This window comes from Pan paniscus, chromosome 20 (assembly GCF_029289425.2).
Source record: "Pan paniscus chromosome 20, NHGRI_mPanPan1-v2.0_pri, whole genome shotgun sequence".
Taxonomy (NCBI): Eukaryota; Metazoa; Chordata; class Mammalia; order Primates; family Hominidae; genus Pan; species Pan paniscus.
Genome location: NC_073269.2, coordinates 41676360 through 41697782, shown reverse-complemented (window position 1 = coordinate 41697782; position 21423 = coordinate 41676360). Strand labels below are relative to the sequence as shown.

Genomic DNA, 21423 nt, shown 5'->3' with positions numbered 1-21423 from the left:
ATGCCCGTAATCCCAGGGCTTTGAGAGGTCCAGGTGGTAGTAGGATCGGTTGAGCCCAGGAGGTCGAGGCTGCAGTGAGCTATGATCACACCACTGCACTGCAGCCTGGGCGACACAGTGAGGCCCTATCTCTAATAAATAAATAAAAATAAAATAAAAGAGCCAGCCAGGCAGGGCACGGTGGCTCACGCCTGAAAACCCAGCACTTTGGGAGGCCGAGGAGGGCGGATCACCTGGGATCAGGAGTTCGAGATCAGCATGACCAACATGGTGAAACCCCGTCTCTACTAAAAATACAAAAATTAGCTGAGCGTGGTGGCGGGCGCCTGTAATTCCAGCTACTCGGCAGGCTGAGGCAGGGGAATCGCTTGAACCCCGGGAGGCGGAGATTGCAGGGAGCCTATATCGCGCCACTGCACTCCAGCCTGGGAGACAGAGCGAGACGGCGTCTCAAAAAAAAAAGAGCCAGCCAGGTTTCGGTGCCTGTGGACAGCTCCCTTTTCTCTCTTGTCCCACTCCACCACGATTGCTGGCACAGCTCACTCTGCCTCGCCTGGAAGCCTGGAAGTGTACAGGGACAGGAAAGACACAAGAGGGGGGCAGTGCCTTGCCCCGTGATTGGCAGCGTGACACTTGCACTTCCAATTCCCACTGCCACCTCGACTGTATGCTCAGCCAGGAGTAACTGCGCGCGGACGTGTCAGCACTCCCACCCCCAACCATACCGCAGAGGGAACGGCCGATTGCGCTGCCCCAACATTAACTGGCCCGGGGGTTAGACTCCCTCCAGCAGGGTTTCCCCCTGGGCAGGGCTTCGGGGCTGACAAGCTGCGAGCTCGCCCCTCGCCAGTCTCCCGAGGTGCTTGTCTGCGGGGCTTCTGGCCCGGCCCCCGCGGCGGTTGCACCGCTGATTGGCTGGCTCCGCTCCTTTCTAAGTGGCTTAGCCTGGGATTCGTTCTCAAGCATAGCCAATAAGACGCCAGGGCGCCTCAAGCAGGCGGGCATGACTCCACCGCTGTCGCTTCTGATTGGCCCTAAGGCTCGTCTTCGCTTTAGATTGACCAGAGAGCAGCGGGGCGGGAGCTTAGTTGAGCAGTTTCAGGCTGCGATGCGAGTTCGGTACCTTCCCGCTGCGCGGAGTGTTGTGCGCGTCCTTCGCAGCCGCTCGCTGAGGAGCTGGAGTGGGGAGGAATGGGGGTGGTCAGGCGACAGGAGAGCACCTCGCGGAAGAGCCTGGGACAACAACCGGAGCTGTAGGTCCTGACCGAGACAGCCTGAGGCGTCCCTGGCCCCGATAGGGAGCGAAACCGCTAAAATGGGGGAAGGGGCCGGGCGTGGTGGCTCACGCCTGTAATCCCAGCACTTTGGGAGGCTAAGGCGGGCAGATCACCTGAGGTCAGGAGTTCGAGACCAGCCTGACCAATATGGTGAAACCCCGTCTCTACTAAAAATACAAAAATTAGCCGGGCGTGGTGGGGGATGCCTGTAACCCCAGCTACTCGGGAGGCCCAGGCAGGTGAATTGCTTGAACCCGAGAGGCGGAAGTTACAGTGAGCGGAGATGGCGCCACTACGCTCCAGCCTGGGCGACAGAGCAAGACTCCATCTCAAAAAATAAAAATAAAAAATAAAGTAAAAAAGGGAGAAGGACTGGCACTGTGGTGGGAGTAATAGCACCTCGTGTTTACCGAGCCCTTTCCATGTACCACGCTTGTGCATCAACTCGTTGAAACCTAAATAACCCCGTGAGGGAGGCGATTACTATGCCAGGTTAACCTCTGAGGGTCAAAGAGGTGAAGTCGTTTATTTAGGGTCCCACAGCAGTTACGGGCATTGCTGGAACTCGAACCCTGCTGTGGTGAGAGCCCAACCTTCAAGCTACACTATGATTAAGTAGGATTGATTTTGTAGATGGGGGTGGGGTCTGGTCACATTGGCCCTGGTTTTGGGAAAATGGACTGACATGTAAAAAAAGGTATTTTATTTATTTATTTATTTATTTATTTTTGAGACAGAGTCTTGCTCTGTCGCCCAGGCTGGAGTGCAGTTGTGCGATCTCAGCTCTCTGCAACCTCCACCTCCCGGGGTTCAAGCCATCCTCCTGCCTCAGCCTCCCGAGTAGCTGGGATTACAGCCACCTGCCACCATGCCCGGCTAATTTTTGTATTTTTAGTAGAGACGGGGTTTCACCATGTTGGCCAGGCTGGTCTCGAACTCCTGACTTCAAGTGATCCTCCTGCCTCGGCCTCACATAGTGCTGGGATTACAGGCGTGAGCTACTGCACCCGGCCTAGAGAAAGGTATTTAAAAAATCAGTCTCATAATATCTTTGCTTTTTTTTTTTTTTTGAGATAGGGTCTTGCTCTCTTGCCCAGGCTAGAGCACAGTGGCAGGATCGTGGCTCACTGCAGCCTTGACCTCCTGGGGTCAAAGGATCCTCCCACATTAGCCTCCCAAATCGCTGGGACAACAGGTGCACAACACCATGCCTCACTAATTAATTAATTTATTTATTATTATTATTATTTTGTAGAGATGGTCTCACTATGTTGCTCAGGCTGGACTTAAACTCCCGGGCTCAAGGGATCCTCCTGCTTTGGACTCCCAAAGTACTGGGATTACAGGCACGAGCCACTGTGCCAGGCCCCAGACCAGTTTTAAGTGCTTTACCTACATCATCAGATTGACTCTTCATAGTAAACTCTATCGGATATTTACTGTTATTATTCTCATTTGACAGATACAAAAACTGAGGTTTGGCCTGGCACAGTGGCTCATGCCTGTAATCCCAGCACTTTGGGAGGATGAGGCGGGTGGATCCTTTGAGGCCAGGAGTTCGAGACCAGCCTGGCCAACATGGTGAAACCCCGTCTCTACTGAAAATACAAAAAAAATTAGCTGGGCATGGTGGCACATGCCTGTGATCCCAGCTACTGGGGAGGCTGAGGCAGGAGAATCACTTGAACCTGGCAGAGGTTGCAGTGAGCCGAGATCGCGCCACTGCACTCAAGCCTGGGCAACAGAGCAAGACTCCGTCTCAAACAAAACAAAACAAAAAAACAAAAACAGGTTCAGAGAAGAAACTGATTTTCCTAAGATCTCACTGGGAGTAATTGTCAGAGCTGGAATTTGAACTAGGCCTGTTGCAGTCTGACTCCAGAGCCTAAGCTCCTAAACATTTTTATACACTGCCTCCATCCTGCCAACTACAGTGACCACAGTGCAGACACACATGGTCCCAGGGAATCCCCAGCCACCATAGGAAACAGAATGACGCCAACACGCATTGGAATAGGCAGCCAAGGCTCACAGAGGTGAAGCTCCTCATCTCAGCTCACACAGCTAGTCCATGGCTGAGCAAGGAGTAGAATGATACAAGACCTGAATCCAAGCCTGAGTTCTTCATCACACCTCACACTGTGTTTTTCCTATTTGAAAGATGAAGAAACGAGGCCAGGCATGGTGGCTCACACCTGTAATCCAATCACTTTGGGAGGCCAAGGCGGGTGGGTCATAAGGTCAGGAGTTCGAGACCAGCCTGACCAACGTGGTGAAACCCCATCTCTACTAAAAATACAAAAATTAGCTGGGTGTGGTGGCAGGCACCTGTAATCCCAGCTACTCGGGAGGCTGAGGCAGGAGGATCGCTTGAACCCGGGAGGGGGAGGTTGCAGTGAACTGAGATTGCGCCACTGCACTCCAGCCTGGGTGACGGAGTGAGACGTCATCTCAAAAAAAAAAAAAAGGTACATACTCCCGGGCGTGGTAGCTCACATGTGTAATGCCAGCACTTTGGGAGGCTGAGGTGAGAGGATTGCTTGGACTTAGGAGTTCAAGACCAGGTTGTGCAACATGGCGAATCCCCATGGCTACAAAAAATACAAAAATTAGCCAGGTGTGGTGGCACACACTTGTAATCCCAACTACTGGGGAGGCTGAGATAAGAGGATCACCTGAGCCCAGGAGGTAGAAGCTACAGTGAGCCATGATTGCAACACTGCACTCCAGCTTGGGTGACAGAGTGAGAACCTGTCTCAAAAAAAAAGAAAAAAAGTGTGTACCTCTCAAAGTCATTGAGGGGATTAAATGAACTAATAGAGCAGTGGTATTTCTTCTTCTTTTTTTTTTTGAGATGGAGTCTGCCCTCCAGGCTGGAGTGCAGTGGCGCGATCTCGGCTCACTGCAACCTCTGCCTCCTGGGTTCAAGCGATTTTCCTGCCTCAGCCTCCTGAGTAGCTGGGACTACAGGCGCGGGCCACCACGCCCAGCTAATTTTTGTATATTTAGTAGAGACGGGTTTTCGCCATGTTGGCCAGGATGGTCTCGATCTTTTGACCTTGTGATCCACCTACCTCGGCCTCCTAAAGTGCTGGGATTACAGGTGTGAGCCGAATAGTGGCATTTCTTCTGTTCCCCAATGCCCTGTAACCGAGTTGTTTCCTTGCAATCAGTGTCATCTGCCTTGGCTGTGGTGTAGACCCTGAAAATTAAGGGATCATGGGAAAGCCTGGGGGCAGTGTGTTCCCAGAAGCAGTAGCAAGCGCAAAAGCCCCAAGGCAGGAGTGAGCTTAGTATATCTGAGGTACAGCAGGAAGTCCACCTGGAGCCAGGCAGCTGACTAAGACTCAGGAGCTCAGCTCAACGGCACGAGTGTTCATAACAGATGTGAAAATAACCCTGTACCTTTCAGAGAACAAAGGGCTTTCCCCAAGCTTTGATCTCTGGAAAAACCCCAGACCATGATTACATTTGAGGCTCAGTGTCCACAGTTGCACAGGAATGAAGCTTAGAATTCAGGTCTTCTAGCTCTCTAGGGCCCATGCGTCAAGGTCAAGAAACTTACTTTCACTCAAATATTTATTAAACTCCTGGCCAGGCGCAGTGGCTCACACCTGTAATCCCAGCACTTTGGGAGGCCAAGGTTGGCTAATCACTTGAGGTCAGGAGTTGGAGGCCAGCCTGGCCAGCATGGCAAAACCCCATCTCTACTAAAAATACAAAAATTAGCTGGGCATGGTGGCAGGCGCCTGTAATCCCAGCTACTCAGGAGGCTGAGGCACAAGAATCGCTTGAACCTAGGAGGCAGAGGTTGTAGTGAGCTGAGATTGGGCCACTGCACTCCAGCCTGGGTGACAAGAGTGAAACTCCATCTCAAAAAAACAAAACAAAACAAAAAATTCTGATGGTGCATGCCATTGGTGCTGAGCCCTGGGGAAGACCCAGCCCCTGCCTTCAAACATTTCACCTGCTAGAGAGGAATTAGACCTCAAAACATATTCTTCAAGAGCCAAGTGGAAAGTGTAGGAACTGAAGCTGAGAAGAGGCACTTAAGCTAAGGGGAGAAGGAGTGGAGAAGGGTGAGGGACAGCTTCCCACAGGAGGCGATGATGTTTGTGCATCTTTTTGGGGGTACTTACTATGTGCTAGGCATGGTGCTTGGTAGAAAGGACACAGTGGGAAGCAAAGAAGAGACTGAATGTAATGGTCTGCTAGGGCTGTGTAACAAAATATCACAGACTAGGTGGCTTAAACAACAGACATTTATTTCTCACAGTTCTGGAGACTGGAAGTCCAAAGTCAAGGTGCCAGCAGGGTTGGTTTGTCCTGAGGCATTTGTCCTTGGTTTGTAGAAGGCCACCTTTTCACTGTGACCTCATATGGCCTTCCCTCCGTGTGTGTGCACTCCTGGTGTCTCTTTCTATAAGGACATCAGGGATCAGGGCCCCACCCTTATGACCTCACTTAACCTAAGTTCCCTTCTTTATTTTCTTTTTCTTTATTTTATTTTATTTTTGAGACAGAGCCCTGTTTTGTCACCCAGGCTGCAGTGCAGTGGCAGGCTCTCGGCTCGCTACAACCTCCATCTCCTGGGTTCAAATGATGCTGTTTTGGCCTTCCAAGTAGCTGGATTTAGAGGTGGCTGCCACCACGGCTATCTAAGTTTTGTATTTTTAGTAAAGGCCGGGTTTCACCATGTTGGCCAGGCTGCTCTCGAACTCCTGACCTCAAGTGATTTGCCTGCTTTGGCCTCCCAAAGTGCTGGGATTACAGGTGTGAGCCACTGTCCTGGCCAGTTTACTTTCTTAAAGTATCTGTCTTGGGCTGGGCGTGGTGGCTTACACCTACAATCCCAGCACTTTGGGAGGCTGAGGTGGGAGAATCACCTGAGGCCAGGAGCTCGAGACCAGCTTGTCCATCATGGTGAAACCCTGTCTCTACAAAAAGTACAAAAATTAGCCAGGTGTGGTGGCGCACGCCTGTAATCCCAGCTACTTGGGAAGCTGAGGCAGAAAATCACTTGAACCCGGGAGGTGGAGGTTGTAGTAAGCTGAGATTGCACCACTGCACTCCAGACTGGGCAACAGAGCAAGACTCTTATCTCAAAAAAAAAAAAAAAAAAAAAGGCTGGGTGTGGGGGCTCATGCCTGTAATCTGAACACTTTGGGAGGCCGAGGTGGGCGGATCATAAGGTCAGGAGATCAAGACCATCCTGGCTAACACGCTGAAACCCCGTCTCTACTAAAAACACAAAAAATTAGCTGGGCGTGGTGGCGGGTGCCTGTAGTCCCAGCTACTTGGGAGGCTGAGGCAGGAGAATTGCGTGAACCCAGGAGGTGGAGCTTGCAGTGAGCTGAGATCACACCATTGCACTCCAGCCTGGGCCACAGAGCGAGACTCCATCTCAAAAAAAAAAAAAAAGTTAACTGATGTACCCTGAACCAGAGTTGTTTTTAGACAACAAATATCGCTTGTCTTGACTCTGGGTACAGATATATATATATGTATCTTTTCTTTTTTTTTTTTTTTTTGAGACAGGGCCTTGTTCTGTTGCCCAGGCTCCTGGCCTCAAACAATCCTCACATCTTAGCCTCCCAAAGTGTCCTCAATTTTCTGAATGGATTTTTATGAGAGGAACTTTAATACCAGGGATCCTATTTTGGTCATTTTGTCCAGCAGGGCTGGGAGCAGCTCTTCAAAAAGACCATTTTCTTGTCCCTTTACCTTCCCTGTTTTGCATGATTCTGTTTCCATTTGTAGAGGATCTGAGAAGGCAGCTGATTCTGTGAGAAACAAAGATTCTACTTCATGTTTTAAATAGATCTCTTGGGTTAAGTGACAAGTCCCTAGCTAGACTCAAGAAGGCACTGGAGAGCTATGGTCCTGCCACTGTACTCCAGCCTGGGCGACATGGTGCGATTCTCATTTTCTGTCTCTCTCTCTCTCAGACAAAGTCTCCCCCTATTGCCCAGGCTGGAGTCCAGTGGTGCTACCATAGCTCACTGCAGCCTCGAACTCCTGGGCTCAAGTGATCCTCCTGTCTTGGCCTCCCAAAGTGAGGGATTACAGGTGGGATTACAGGTGTGAGTCACTGTGCCTGGCTGAGACCCCGTCTTTTAAAAGAAAGGGGAAGGGGGAGGAGAAGGGGTAGGAAGAAGGAGGAGGGGGAGGAAGAAGGCGGAGGAGGAAAGAGGAGGAGAAAGAGAAAAAAGGAGGAGGGAAGAGGAGGAGAAAGAGAAAAAAGGAGGAGGGAGAAGGAAGGAGAAGGAAGAAGGAGGAGAAAGGAAGAGGGATGAAAGAAAGGAGGGAGGAAGAGGAAGAGGGAGGAGGAGGAGGGAGGAGGAGGGAGGAGGAAGGAAGAGGAGGAGGGAGAAGGAGGAGGGAGAAGGAGGAGAGGGTGGCAGTGGAGGTCACTCCCTATAATGTGGAGCATAGCAGCCACCTGCTGGTCACAGCGCAGTAGGAAGAACACAAAGCCCTGGAGTGAGGCAGAGGGGCCCTGGCTCCTCAGTGGCTCTCCAGCGCCCTCTATTGACAAAGCCTAACCTGGCACCAGATGACAAATGGAACTGAGAGGTAATAAATTGATAACCCACAGGTAAGTGATGGGGCCCCTGCTATTAATAAAAACAACAGTAATAATAACGACTACCATGGAATTCTCAGTGCTGTCTGTGTCATTTATCCCGGAATCGCTGGTGAAGGTTGATGGGGAGGGGGGATTGTGGTCCATTTGCCTCCAGGGTCGGCTCACCCTTCCCTAGGCTCAGGCTTAGGGTCTGAGCCTGCTCTGGGCAAGCACCCTCTCCCTCCTCCCAGACCAGACCCTATAGATGGAGCTGACTCCATCCCTGCTCCAAGGGCAGGCGTGTGCCCCGGAATCTGCACTTTCCCCAGCCCCACACGTGATGGCACAGCACAGTGTCAAACCTAGACAATGAAAAACATTCCAGAGGGGGCACCAGGCCCTCTCACCGTTTTTTGCTTTGCTTTGTTTTGTTTTTGTTTTTTGAGATGGAGTCTTGCTCTGCCACCCAGGCTGGAGTGCAGTGGCACGATCTTGGCTCACTACAACATCCACCTCCCAGGTTCAAGCGATTCTTCTAGCTCAGCCTCCTGAGTAGCTTGGATTACAGGCACATGCCACCACATCTAGCTAATTTTTGTATTTTTAGTAGAGACAGGGTTTCGCCATGTTAGCCAGGCTGGTCTCGAACTCCTGACCTCAGGTGATCTGCCTGCCTCAGCCTCCCAAAGTGCTGGGATTACAAGTGTGAACCACCATGCCCAGTCATCTTTTTTTTTTTTTTTGAGACTGTTATCTGGGCTGACAGAGTCAGTGGTGCCATCTTGGCTCACTTCAGCGACGACTGCCATACTCAAGTGATCCTCCTGCCTAAGCTTCCTGAGCAGCTGTGATGCAGGTGCTTGCCAGCATGGCCAGCGATTTTTAAAATTTTTTTTATTGTTTTGTAGAGACAGGGTCTCACTATGTAGCCTAGGCTGGTCTCGAACTCCTCAAGCGTTCCTCCCACCTTGGCCTCCTAAAGTGCTGGGATTACAGGCGTAAGCCACCGCGCCCCCCCCCCCCCCCGCTAGGTTTTTGTTTTGTCTTTCATTCTTTTATTTTTCTCCTTAGCACTTATTAGCCTCTAACATGTGTTTTTCTTATTGGTTTTATCTATTTTCCCCTCTAGAAGGTAAGCTTTATTTATTTATTTATTTATTAAGCTCTTTTAAATCTGGGAAGAGTTCCTGTAAGCTTTATTATCTGATTCCCAGGAAGCTTATAGCCATTTTTCTAACACCAGCCAAGGACGTGGTGACCAGAGAGGAGGAATCGGTGGGCGCGGGACACCTGAGGAAAGGGCAGGGGTGTGTGTTTTTACATTTTAGTTAAAAAAAAAAAAAAGAACCAACTTGCCCTCATGGAAGGAGTGTAAGCAAAAGTGGATGTAGTCAGAGGCATGTGCCTGGCTTGATTGCTATATAACACAGTTTCTTATTTCCATTCTGTGATCTCAGATGGTGAGAGAGAGAGCTTGGCTCAGTGGAGCAAGAGAGAGAGAGAGATACCTGGAGAGGTGGCAAGGGGCCAAGCCACACGGGCCCTCAGTGCGAGGTGAGGAGGGCGCTGGAGAGCCGTGGAGGGTTAGAGGCTGAGGAGGGATGCAGTCACCTGAAGTGTGGGGGGAACAGCCATCAAATGGCTGCCTGTCCCTCAAGGGGTCCGGGCCCTGACATAGCCCTGACCTCTTTGCTCCCCTCTTACCCACAGGAGCCGGCCTCTGAGTTTGGGGGCTGGGGCGGACAAACCTGTCCTGCCGCCTGGGTGAGGCCACGCTGCTGCCGGTCTGACTGAGCCACACTCTGCAGGTATATGGTAGGATGGAGCCCGAAAGCCAAGTGGCAGATGTGGGTCAGAGATGGCGGCCTACCTACCTGACTGCCCAGAGGTCAGAGGTCAGGTCAAACCCCGGCCTCCCATGTAGCAAGTCCTGGCCTATTATTATTATTATTGAGACGGGGTCTTGCTATTGCCCAGGCTGGAATGCAGTGGCACCATCACAGCTCACTACAGCCCCTACCTCCTGGGTTCAAGCGATCTTCCCACCTCAGCCTCCCGACTAGCGGGTACTACAAGTGCGCACCACTATGGCCAGCTAATTTTTAAATTTTTTGGAGAGATGAGGTCTCACTATGTTGGCCAGGCTGGTCTGGAAATCCTGGCCTCAAGCAATCCTCCTGCCTCAGCTCCCAAAATGCTGGGATTACAGGCGTGAGCCACTGTGCCCAGCCCTGACCTGTCTTACTGAGAGGTGACAGCGTGCTGGCAGTCCTCACAGCCCTCGCTCGCTCTCGGCGCCTCCTTTGCCTGGGCTCCCACTTTGGCAGCACTTGAGGAGCCCTTCAGCCCGCTGCTGCACTGTGGAAGCCCCTTTCTGGGCTGGCCAAGGCCGGAGCCGGCTCCCTCAGCTTGCGGGGAGGTGTGGAGGGAGAGGCGCAGGCGGGAACCGGGGCTGCGCGCGGTGCTTGCGGGCCAGCGCCGAGTTCCGGGTGGGCGTGGGCTCGGCGGACCCCGCGCTCAGAGCGGCCGGCCGGCCCCGCCGGCCCCGGGCAGTGAGGGGCTTAGCACCTGGGCCAGCAGCTGCTGTGCTCAATTTCTCGCCGGGCCTTAGCTGCCTTCCCGCGGGGCAGGGCTTGGGACCCGCAGACCGCCATGCCTGAGCCTCCCCTCTCCCCGTACCCCGTGGGCTCCTGTGCGGCCTGAGCCTCCCCGATGAGCGCCGCCCCTGCTCCACGGCACCTAGTCCCATCGACCACCCAAGGGCTGAGGAGTGCGGGCGCACGGCGTGGGACTGGCAGGCAGCTCCACCTGCAGCCCCAGTGCGGGATCCACTGGGTGAAGCCAGCTGGGCTCCTGAGTCTGTTGGGGACGTGGAGAACCTTTATGTCTAGCTCAGGGATTGTAAATACACCAATCGGCACTCTGTATCTAGCTCAAGGTTTGTAAACACACCAATCAGCACCCTGTGTCTAGCTCAGGGTTTGTGAATGCACCAATCGACACTCTGTATCCAGCTACTCTGGTGGGGACTTGGAGAACCTTTGTGTGGCCACTCTGTATCTAGCTAATCTAGTGGGGTCATGGAGAACCTTTGTGTCTAGCTCAGGGATTGTAAACGCACCAATCAGCACCCTGTCAAAACAGACGACTCGGCTCTCTGTAAAATGGACCAATCAGCAGGATGTGGGTGGGGCCAGATAAGAGAAGAAAAGAAGGTTGCCCGAGTCATCCGCGGCAACCCGCTCGGGTTCCCTTCCGTGCTGTGGTGGCTTTGATCTTTTGCTCTTTGCTATAAATCCTGCTGCTGCTCACTCTTTGGGTGCATACTGCCTTAATGAGCTGTAACACTCACCGCGAAGGTCTGCAGCTTCACTCCTGCCTGAGCCGGCGAGATCAGGGACCCACCAGAAGGAAGAAACTCCGGACACATCCGAACATCGGAAGGAACAAACTCCAAACACGCCACCTTAAAAGCTGTTAACACTCACCGCGAGGGTCCGCGGCTTCATTCTTGAAGTCAGTGAGACCAATAACCCACCAATTCCGGACACCTTAACTGCTCAGATAAAGTTTGAAAATATTTAGTAGGATAATTCTCTTCTCAATGTACATTTTATGTCCGCAGGGACATTTTAACTAAGATATATTTCTTGATTTTTTGTTAGAGGACAAAGGCAATAGTCATCATAAAGTATTTGCAAAATACCAAAATGCCCAAGGAATGAAGTAAAAATCCCCTGCAAATGTGTCCTCTTCCTCAATAACCTTTGGAAGACTTTCTTTAAAAAAAATGCAAACATGCACATATTTATATTTTTATCAGGGAAGGAATCATACTTGGCATGCTACATTGTAATCTGTTTTTCTCATGTCACAATTTCCCAAGTATTTTTTTCATGCCATTAAATTCTTTTGCAGGGTTTTTTTTTTTTTTTGAGACAGTCTTGCTCTGTCGGCCAGGCTGGAGTCCAGTGGCATGATGTCAGCTCACTGCAACCTCCGCCTCCCGGGTTCAAGGGATTTTCGTGCCTCAGCTCCTGGGTAGTTGGGATTACAGGTGTGCACCACTACACCCGGCTAATTTTTTTGTACTTTTAGTATAGACGGGGTTTCACCATGTTGGCCAGGCTGGTGTCGAACTCCTGACCTCAGGTAATCCTCCTGCCTTGGCCTCCCAAAGTGCTGGGATTACAGGCGTGAGCCACTGCGCCTGGTCAGCAGTGTGGTTTTTAAAGGAAAAAACTAGCTAGGCACAATGGCTCATGCCTATAATCCCAGCACTTTGAGAAGTCGAAGTAGGAGAATCACTTGAGCCTAGGAGTTTGAGATCAGCCTGGGCAATAGAGCAAAATTCCGTCTCTACAAAAAATTTAAAAATTAGCCAGTTATAGTGTTATGCACCTGTAGTCCCAGCTACTTGGCAGGCTGAAGCAGGAGGATCGCTTGAGTCTGGGGGGTTGAGGCTGCAGTGAGCCATGATCCTGCCATTGCACTCCACCCTGAGTGACAGAATGGGACTCTGTCTTAAAAAAATATATAATAGGCTGGGTGTGGTGGCTCATGCCTTTAATCCCAGCACTTTGGGAGAACAAGGTGGGTGGATCATGAGGTCAGGAGTTTGAGACCAGCTTGATCAACATAGTGAAACCCCATCTCTACTAAAAATACAAAAACTTAGCTGGGCGTGGTGGCGGGTGCCTGTAATCCCAACTACTTGGGAGGCTAAGGCAGGAGAATCACTTGAACCCGGGAGGTGGAGGTTGCAGTGAGCCGAGATGGCACTACTGCACTCCAGTCTGGGCAACAGTGCAAGGCTCCGTCTCAAAAAATAAATAATAATAATAAAGGAAAAAAACTGATTTTATGCATATCAATTGGCATAAACTCCACAAACATTCTTTTGTTTTGTTTTGTTTTGTTTTTGAGACGTAGTCTTGCTCTGTTGCCCAGGTTGGAGTGCAGTGGCACGATTTTGGCTCACTGCAACCTCCACCTCCTGGATTCAAGGGATTCTCCTGCCTCAGCCTCCTGCGCAGCTAGGACTACAGGCACGCGCTACCACGTCCAGCTAATTTTTGTATTTTTAGTAGGGACGGGGTTTCACCATATTGGCCAGGCTGGTTTTGAACTCCTGACCTTGTGATCCACCCGCCTGGGCTGCCCAAAGTGCTGGGATTAGAGGCATGAGCCACTGCACCCGGCCTCCACAAACATTCTTTAAAGATCCTCAGCCAGAAACATCATATTCACGCTAACATATGCTGAGTTCATGGGCTCATCATCTCACAGTAAAAGCACCAAGCATTTTCTTTTCTTTTCTTTTTTTTTTTGAGATGGAGTTTTGCTCTTATTGCCCAGGCTGGAGTGCAATGGCACAATCTCAGCTCACCACAACCTCCGCCTCCCGGGTTCAAGCCATGCTCCTGCCTCAGCCTCCCAAGTAGCTGAGATTACAGGCACACACCACCACGCCTGGCTAATTTTTGTATTTTTAGTAGAGATGGGGTTTCACCATGTTGGTTAGGCTGGTTTCGAACTCCTGACCTCATGATCCGCCCGCCTCGGCCTCCCAAAGTGCTGGGATTACAGGCATGAGCCACCATGCCCGGCCGCACCAAGCATTTTCAAGTGTGACTTTTTTTTTCTTTTTTTTTTCTCTTTTGAGATGGAGTCTTGATCTGTTGCCCAGGCTGGAGTGCAGTGGTGCGATCTTGGATCACTGCAACCTCCACCTCTTGGGTTCAAGCAATTCTCCTGCCTTAGCCTCCCAGGTAGCTGGGACTACAGGTGCCCGCCACCACACCTAGCTAATTTTTTTTTTTTTTTTTTTTTGAGACAGAGTCTTGCCCTGTCACCCAGGCTGGAGTGCGGTGGCGTGATCTCCGCTCACTGCAAGCTCCGCCTCCCGGGTTCACGCCATTCTCTCGCCTCAGCCTCCTGAGTAGCTGGGACTATGTACAGGCACTCACCACCACACCCAGCTAATTTTTTTTTTTTTTTGTATTTTTAGTAGAGACGGGGTTTCACTGTGTTAGCCAAGATGGTCTCAATCTCCTGACCTCGTGATCCGCCCGCCTCGGCCTCCCAAAGTGCTGGGATTACAGGTGTGAGCCACCGTGACTGGCCTAATTTTTTATATTTTTGATAGAGATGGGGTTTCACCATGTTGGCCAGGCTGGTCTCGAACTCCTGACCTCAAGTGATCTGCCCACCTTAGCCTCCTAAAGTGCTAGGATTACAGGCATGAGCCACCGCGCCCAGACTTTATTTTTATAAATGCATATATGAGGGTCCCTTTGGTGAGTGTTGAGGATGGGTAGTGCCCCAAACACTTGACATTGAGGTTCACTAGAGACGATTGCAGCCTCAGCAGGAAGTTTATTTCTGCATTTGGTTCTGATTATACAGGATCAAGAATATCCCTGATTCATAATTAGAAAGTCCACCGTTTCCTGAGCTCTTAGAATAGGAGGCTGGGTGTGGTGGTGCATGCCTACAATCCCAGTGCTTTGGGAGGCCGAGGCAGAAAGACCGTTTGAGGCCAGGAGTTTAAGACCATCTGGGGCAACATAGTGAAACCCTGTTGCTTCTACAAATAATAAAAAAATAGCCAGGTGTGGTGCCACATTCCTATGGTTTCAGCTACTTGGGAGGCTGACGCAGGAGGATCACTTGAGTCTGGGAGGTTGAGGCTGCAGTAAGCTGTGATTGCACCACTGCAGTCTAGCCTGGGCAACAGAGTGTGACACTGTCTCAAAAAAACAAAGAAAGAAAGAAAAAAGAACAGGGCCCTATGCTATGAGATAGGGACTGTTACAACTCTCATTTTATAGAGGGGCACATTGAGGCTCAGTGTGGTGGGCCTTTTGAGAAGTCAGTGCTGTCTCTGCTTCTCTCAGAGAATCCCAATCACTATCGACTAAGTCACCATCGACTTGCTGGTGAGGACATCTGACTTTTTTTTTTTGATTAAGAGTCTCGTTCTGTGGCCCAGGCTGGAGTGCAATGGCGCGATCTTGGCTCACTGCAGCCTCTGCCTCCCGGGTTCAAGTGATTTTCCTGCCTCAGCCTCCTGGGTAGCTGGGATTACAGGCACCCGCCACCACGCCTGGCTAATTTTTGTATTTTTTAGTAGAAATGGGGTTTCACCATGTTGGCCAGGCTGGTCTCAAACTCCTGACCTCAAGTGATCCGCCTACCTCAGCCTCCCAAAGTGCTGAGATGACAGGCTTGAGCCACCGCGCCTGGCTGAGGACACCTGACTTTATGAGCAGATGAGGATGGAATCCCCAATTTCCTTGACATGTTTACAAGCTGTTCCAATGTGCCCAGGGTGGGGCGAGAAGCTTTCCAGGGCCTGCTGAAAAGCCAGTTAGGGAAGTCAACCTGGAGGGGCTCTTGTTTGGGAAAATCCAGTGTGTATATTCCATGTAAGTGGCATTTTAAAAATTCTGGTTTGAGGCCAGCTGTAGTGGCTCACACCTGAAATCTCAGCACTTTGGGAGGCCAAGGAGGGCAGACCACCTGTGGTCAGGAGTTTAAGACCAGTCTGGCCAACATGGTGAAACCCCACCTCTACAAAAATACAAAAATTAGTCGGGCATGACGGCGGGTGCCTGTAATCCCAGCTACTCAGGAGGCTGAGGCGGGAGAATCGCTTGAACCTGGGTGGTGGAGTTTGCAGTGAGCTGAGATCGCTCCATTGCACTCCGGCCTGGGCAACAGAACGAGGCTCCATCTCAAAATAAATAAATAAATAAATAAATAAATAAATAAATAAAATTGAAATTTTAAAAATATAAGAATTCTAGTTTGAAAAGTAAAGCCATATACTGTTCAGTGTTTTAGAAATCTCTTTATTAATTTTTGTTATTGAAAAGTAATAGGGCTGGGTGTCGTGGCTCATGCCTGTAATCCCAGCACTTTGGGAGGCCGAGGCAGGTGGATCATTTGAGGTCAGGAGTTCAAGACCAGCCTGGCCAACATGGTGAAACCCTGTCTCTACTACAAATACAAAAATTAGCCAGCCTGCAGTGGTATGCGCCTGTAATCCCAGCTACTCAGGAGGCTGAGGCAGGAGAATCACTTGAGGCTTGTGGGACGGAGGTTGCGGTGGTAAGCCGAGATCGCACCACTGCACTCCAGTCTGGGCCACAGAGTGAGACCCTGTCTCAAAAAAAAAAAAAAAAAAAAAAAAAAAAAAGAAGAGAAAAGGAAAGAAAAGGAAAAGAAAAGAAAAGAAAAAGTAATAGATGGGGCCAGGTGCGGTGGCTCATGCCTGTAATCCCAGCACTTTGGGAGCCTGAGGTGGAAGGATCGCTTGAACCCAGGAGTTTAAGACCAGCCTGGGCAACACAGACCTCATGTCTACAAAAAATAAAAAAAAAATTTAGCTGGACGTGGTGGCAGATGCCTGTGGTCCCAGTTCCTCATGAGGCTGAGGTAGGAGGACTGCCTGAGCCTGGGAGGTCAAGGCTGCAGTGAGCTGAGATCGTGGCACTGCACCCCAGCCTGGTTGACAGGACATCCTGTCTCAAAAAAACTGAACTAAAATAAAAGAAAACAAAGGAGTTCTTAATGGGAAATATGTAGATATAATTTTTATAAAAATGAGACCACTTTAGCACAATGTTTTGCTCCTTGCCTTATTAACTGAACAACAAACAGATCATGATGATCTGTAACACATTTATACTCTGGAATATATTGCAATAGTTAAAAACAAAACAAAACAAAACAAAAAACTGGGCCAGGAGCGGTGGCTCACGCCTGTAATCCCAGCACTTCGGGAAGCCAAAGCGGGTGGATCACCTGAGGTCAGGAGTTCGAGACCAGCCTGGCCAACATGGTGAAACTCCGTCTCTACTAAAAATACAAAAATTAGCTGGGCGTGGTGGCGTGCACCTGTAATCCCAGCTACTCAGGAGGCTGAGGGAGGAGAATCGCTTGAACCTGCGAGGCAGAGGTTGCAGTGAACCAAGATTGTGCCATTGCACTCCAGCCTGGGTGACAAGAGCGAAGCTCCATCTCAAAAAAATAAAAAAGTAAAATGAATTCATATTCACTGAGTTGGAAAGATAACCACAATCCATGATTAGGTGAAGAAACCAAGTTGTAAAGCAGGGATGTCCAATCTTTTTTTTTTTTTTTTTTTTTTTTTTGAGATGGAGTCTCGCTCTGTCGCCAAGGCTGGAGTGCAGTGGTGCCATCTTGGCTCACTGCAAGCTCTGCCTCCCTAGTTCATGCCATTCTCCTGCCTCAGCCTCCCGAGTAGCTGGGACTACAGGCGCCCGCCAACACGTTTGGCTAATTTTTTTGTATTTTTAGTAGAGACAGGATTTCACCTTGTTAGCCAGGTTGGTCTCGAACTCCTGACCTCGTGATCCACCGGCCTTGGCCTCCCAAAGGGGATGTCCAATCTTTTGGCTTCCCTGGGCCACATTAGAAGAAGAAGAATTGTCTTCAGCCACACATAAAATACACTAACGATAGTGGATGAGCTAAAACAAATTGCAAAAAATCTCATAGTGTTTTAAGAAAGTTTATGAATTTGGGGCCGGGCGTGGTGGCTCACGCCTGTAATCTCAGCACTTTGGTAGGCCAAAGCGGGCAGATCACAAGGTCAGGAGTTCGAGACCAGCCTGGCCAACATGGTGAAACCCGGTCTCTAACCCTGTCTCCTCACTGCCTCTGTCCTGCTGCGCAGGAGCGGGATGCTGAGCCCTGTCCGCCCCACGGGGAGCTGCAGTACCTAAGGCAGGTGGAGCACATCGTCTGCTGCAGCTGCAGGAAGGACGCCCCCAGGGCGCCTGCTCTCTGCCGCCGCTGTTTTCGTTTTCGGCAGGCAGGCAGTCAGTCAGTCCCACTGCAGCCTGAGAAGTGACTTTCCTCTGCTGACAACCACAATGTTTTGGAGGAGTTGCTGTCGTTTATCAAGGGATCCACATATGCTGAAGAACTGTCTTCCAAGAGAGTGAAAATGTGAGATGAGGCAGTGGAGCCCTTTTTGGACAACTTGGGATTCTCCACTGAGAAGAAGGGGACTTGGGCCCAGTTTATGGCTTCCAGTGGAGGCATTTTGGGCAGAATACGAAGATATGGATTCAGATTATTCAGATCAAGGAGACGACCAACCGCAAAAAGTGATTTACATCATCAACAGAAGGCATAATCCCAGCACTCTGGGAGGCCGACGCGGGTGGATCACTTGAGGTCAGGAATTTGAGACCAGCCTGGCCAACACGGCGAAAACTCATCTCTACTAAAAATACAAAAATTAGCCAGGGGCTGGGTGCGGTGGCTAATGCCTGTAATCCCAGCACTTTGGGAGGCCAAGGCGGGTGGATCCCCTGAGGTCAGGAGTTCAAGACCAGCCTGACCAACATGGAGAAAACCTGTCTATACTAAAAATACAAAATTAGCCAGGCATGGTGGTGCATGCCTGTAATCCCAGCTACTCGGGAGGCTGAGGCAGGAGAATCACTTGAACCTGGGAGACAGAGGTTGTGGTGAGCCAAGATCTCGCCATTGCACTCCAGCCTGGGCAACAAGAGCGAAACTCTGTCTCTGAGAAAAAAAAAAAAAAAGCCAGGCATGTCGGGGGGCACCTGTAAATCCCAGCTATTTGGGAGGCTGAGGCAGGAGAATCGCTTGAACCTGGGAGGCGGAGGTTGCAGTGAGCCAAAATCACGCCACTGCACTCCAGCCTGGGTGACAGCGAGACTCTGTCTTAAAAAAAAAAAAAAAAAAAAAGAAAGGAAAAGAACAAAACAAACTGACCACAGACAAATCATCATCTGTGCTTGGAATCCAAAAATCTTCCTCTGATGACACTGCCTCCAGCCCTTCCCCCCTGCCAGTTCTGTTTTTTTTTTTTCTTTTTTTTTTTTTGAGACGGAGTTTCACTCTTGTTGCCCAGACTGGAGTGTAATGGCTCAATCTCGGCTCACTGCCACCTCCTCCCAGGTTCAAGCGATTCTCCTGCCTCAGTCTCCCAAGTAGCTGGGATTACAGGTGCCCGCCACCACGCCCAGCTAATGTTTGTATTTTTAGTAGAGATGGGGTTTCACCATGTTGGCCAGGCTTGTCTCGAACTCCTGACCTCAGATGATCTGCCCACCTCAGCCTCCCAAAGTGCTGGGATTACAGGCGTGAGCCACTGTGTAGGGCACTTTTAAAGGAGTTTGAAGGGTATTTTCAGTCTTCAGGGGTTGGGCTGGATGCTCAGGTGAAAGTTCTTTTTGCTCTAAAGGAAAAGGGAACTAGGTCAAAAATCTGTTGTTGACTTATTAGTTATTAACTTTTAAGGATATTAACTTTTAAGGGCGTCACCACAACTGTGCTAGCCCTTTCCGTAATAAAAGGCCTTGAGTTTGGCTAACTCACTGAGGGTGCATGAAAATATGGAGATTATGAGCAAAACTGAGGAGAATGAAATTGGTATGCTCTTAACAAAAACATGCACATGCGTTTCAATCCTGTGTCTTTATGAAGAAGGTTGGTGAATTTCAAGAATTCTACAAGCTATTCTCTCAAATTTGAGAGAGTGGACTAACACCATCAATCATAATGTATAGTGTCGTTATGAATATTTAAAGTTATATTAAGTTTATATATAGTATAAATTTATATATATATATTTGTGTTTGAGATGGAGTCTCACTTTGTCACCCAAGCTGGAGTACAGTGGTATGATCTCAGCTCACTGCGACCTCCCCTCCCAGGTTCCAGCGATTCTTGTGCCTCAGTCTCCTGAGTAGCTGGGATTTCAGGCACCCGCCACCATGCCTGGCTAATTTTTTGTATTTTTAGTAGAGACGGGGTTTCACCATGTTGCCCAGGCTGGTCTTAAACTCCTGACCTCAGGTGATCCACCTGTTTTGGCCTCCCAAAGTGCTGAGATTACAGGTGTGAGCCACCACACCCGGCTTAAAGTTATATTTGTTTTATATATTGCTGTAATAAAGAAGTGTTCTACCGGGCGCAGAATGGTTTTTGTATTTTTATAAAAAATACAGGCCAGGCGCGGTGGCTCACGCCTGTAATCCCAGTACTTTGGGAGGCCGAGACGGGCGGATCATGAGGTCAGGAGATCGAGACCATCCTGGCTAACACAGTGAAACCCGGTCTCTACTAAAAATACAAAAAATTATCTGGGTGTGGTGGCGGGCGCCTGTAGTCCCAGCTACGTGGGAGGCTGAGGCGGAAGAATGGCGTGAACCTGGGAGGCGGAGCTTGCAGTGAGCCAAGATTGCGCCACTGCACTCCAGCCTGGGCGACAGAGTGAGACTCCATCTCAAAAAAAAAAAAAAAAAAATTAGCGGGGCGTGATGGTGCGTGCCTGTAGTCCCAGCTACTCAGGAGGCTGAGAGGGGAGGATTGCTTGAGCCCAGGAGGTGGAGGTTGCAGTGAGCCGGGATTGTGCCACTGAACTTCAACCTGGTCAACAGAGCGAGACTCCGTCCACAACAACAACAACAAAAAAGTGTTCTGCAAAACAACAAAGTTTTTCCTCTGTTCTTCTAAACATTATTATAAAAACATTAACTCATTTTTTTAAGGAAGAAAAAGACTAAAGCTCCGTTTGATCAACCCTGCAGGAATAAGAGTACTATATGGGCCAGGTGTGATGGCTCACACCTGTAATCCTAGCATTTTGGGAGACTGAGGTGAGTGGATCACCTGAGGTCGGGAGTTCCAGACCAGCCTGGCCAACATGGCGAAGCCCTGTCTCCAGTAAAAATACAAAAATTAGCCGGGCATGGTGGCGGGTGCCTATAATCTTAGCTACTCGGAGCCTGAGGCAAGAGAATCGCTTGAACACAGGGGGCAGAGGTTGCAGTGAGCCAAGATCGCACCACTTCACTCTAGCCTGGGCAAAAGAGCGAAACTCCATCTCAAAAAAAAAAAAAGTACTGTATATAGTTTTCAATTTTTCCTACTATGTATTTCTTAGCGCGTTTTCCATGTTAAAGCAGATTTCTTGTTCTTTTTATTTTTACCTCTTTGTGGTATTGCAGAGGATGGATATAGCGTAGCTAATTTACCCAGTGCCCTGCTGATGGTCATTTATTTTACTAATGAACATCCTCATATGGGCTTTCCAGTTATTATGAGATCTTTTTATAATCAACTCACATACAGCTATCTCTTTTAAGAAGTATTTATTATTATAATTTTATATATATATATATATTTATTTATTTATTTGAAGCAGGTTCTTGCTCTGTTCCCCAGGCTGGAGTGTGGTGGTGTGATCATGGCTCACTGCAGCCTCAACCTCCTGTGCTCAGACAGTCCTTCCATCTCAGCCTCCTAAGAAGCTAGGACCACAGGCACACACTACTACACCCAGATAATTTTTTAAATTTTTTTTTTTTTTGAGACAGAGTCTGGCTCTATCACCCAGGCTGGAGTGCAGTGGTGCGATCTCGGCTCACTGCAACCTCTGCCTCCTGGGCTCAAGCCATCCTTCCATCTCAGCCTCCCCAGTGTCTGGGACCACAGGCACGCATCACCACACCTGGATAATTTTTGCATTTTTTGTAGAGACAGGGTTTTGCCATGTTGCCCAGGCTG

General features: G+C 49.8%; 1 pseudogene; it reads left to right on the top strand.

Annotated features, from left to right (window-relative positions):
• Positions 1-15312: 15312 nt before the first annotated feature.
• On the top strand, positions 15313-18999 carry LOC117976925 (thymidylate synthase-like; annotated as a pseudogene).
• The last annotated feature ends 2424 nt before the right edge of the window (positions 19000-21423 follow it).